Here is a 2,409-nt window from a genome sequence, read left to right on the forward strand (position 1 = left end):
GTTTTTTTTCTTGTGAATTCGTTTAAGTTTCTTGTAGATTCTGGATATTAGCCTTTTGTCAGATGGATAGATTAAACCTTACAAGCTGAAACTAGATGGCTTATGTAAACTTCTGGAGAAATCATAGCAACTTATATCTAAACAACCTTTATGCCTGCTGATGTGTAGACTACACAAAAGGTACACATAGACACTGGGTTCAGACTGCAATTCAGAGAATTGTGTCAGATTGCAATTGCAGTTGGGAGACGCTTCAGAAACTCTAGAGAAACTAGTCTGTAGACTGCTCCAGACATTACAGGTGAGCCAACATACAACTGAAAGGTTTGGAGCGATGTTTGCCAAACAAATTGCTCTAATTGAAGCAGCAGTTGTGTGACTTTAATAAGGTTCCAGGATTATACTGTCCCCTTTTTGCTGTGATTTCCCTTTGCCCTTTTCTGATTTGACTTCATCCCCTTTTCCATGGGATGTGACTTCTCCAGAATGAGTCTTCCTAGTCATGTAGGATCAGATGAAACATACAGCCACAAAGGTCTTCTACAATGCTTTCTCTGAGAGCTTTTGAAGAATTGGGGTGCCACGTGTGCTGTCACAGGCCTGTAATCCCAGCATTTTGAGAGTCCAAGGCAGGAGAATCACTTGAAACCAGGAGTTTAAGACCAGCCTAAGCAACAAAGGGAGATCACATCTTTACTAAACAAAATAAATCAAATTAGCTAGGTGCAGTGGTGCATGCTTATAGTGTCAGATACTTGGGGGGCTAAGGTAGGAGGACCGCTTTAGCCCAGGAGTTCAAGGCTGCAGTGAGTACACTCTAGTCTAGGTGACAGAACAAGAGTGTGTCTCTTAAAAAGAAAAAAAAGAAAAAAAAAAAAAAGAAAAGAAAACAAAAAGAACGGCGTAAACAGGAAAGCCAAAGATCTCAGTCATCTCCAGATGATTGCCTGAAGAGATTGTTTTTTCTTGGCTTCAGAACATTTCAAGATGTATATTTCTTTGCAAAAGAAAGACACGCCAATTGTAACTTTATTATTTTCTAAGGCACAGAAGAAAGAGAAGATTAGATCAATTGCTTTTCTGCCCACTACATCTCTTCCTACCTGCCTTCTATCCTTTAATCAAATGTATAAATGCTAAGCCTCCTGAAACATCTTCAGAGAGAACACAAGCCACCGAGGTTTTTTGCAACTCATGTTTTTCCAGGGTGCACCTTCAAGCTATGGCTCAATAAAATTCAATTTTTTCAAGACCCTTGCCTCAGTCAGTCATTCTGGATAACCTCCATAAGTCCTGCAAAGCCCTTCAGTAATCTATTGTCTGTCTATGTGATGTGTACCTAGGTGAGTGAGGTGTTCATGAGTCAAACACTCTTCTTCCTTTTCTGCCTTTCCCAACCCTACAACTCAGTGCTGTGTGCTCTCATCTGACACCAACTCCCATGTTGTTTGTATTGGTCTAAGAAAGCAAGACCAGGAAGGGCAGGTTGAGAAGGAAGTAAGAGGCCAACACCCATGGAACGTGGCAGGTGAGGCTGCCATTGCTCAAAGCCACACTCCCTGGGTGCATTTTATGAATTTTTCTGGATTTGGAATCTTTTCCCTGTGTGTCTATCTAGAAACTCACCCTCCTTCTACTTTCTTCTCATTACACTTTCTGTTTCTAGTGCACTTGTTTATGGCCAGAGAATGGTCATGCAAATAGTTGACAATAGAATAAAAATTGACTTTTTTGAGACTTGGAACCTGGCCTTTCTTTTTTCGAAAAAAGATTGAAGTTTCTAAAAGCTAGCTTTTATGCAGGGCTGTGCAGTTGTGAGTGTAGTGTTAGGGAACAAGTGCATAAGTGAAGGATGAGACAGAAAACAAAATGCTGGCTGTCAAATCCTGAAAGCAAATGGGACAAAAATCATTTTTGAAGGTGGATGTCATTCAGGAGACTTTGTAAATCTTAGAGTGCCCTCTCACCAGATGAAGTGGAGGATGAGGTTAACTTATAGAGTTAGGTGACAGTGGGCACATACTTCTCTGCCATAGTTTTTTTTTAATCTGTAAAAATGGGGATGGTGGCACTCAGGATTTTTTTGTCAGGACTGTAGCTACATGAAAAGCTCTTAGGATAGTGCCTGGTGCATAGTGAGTGCTACATCAGTTTGTGAGCTCTTATAATTTTGGGAATAGGCAAAAGTGCCACCCTGGCCATCCAGAGTGTGGAGGTACTTTCCAGTCAGGGTCCAGGCAGGCCAGCTGGAGATAAAACTGGTTAGTTGGGAAGCTTGACTTCCAGGAGTAGAAGAATTTAGGAGAAGAAACTCATACACAACATTCTGTAAACATTCCTTTACCCAACAGTAGGAATACTCACGTGGGTTGGCATCTGTGACAATCATTATCTCCTGGGAATCTAAGA

Source organism: Mandrillus leucophaeus, unplaced genomic scaffold (assembly GCF_000951045.1).
Source record: "Mandrillus leucophaeus isolate KB7577 unplaced genomic scaffold, Mleu.le_1.0 Scaffold1277, whole genome shotgun sequence".
Lineage (NCBI taxonomy): Eukaryota > Metazoa > Chordata > Mammalia > Primates > Cercopithecidae > Mandrillus > Mandrillus leucophaeus.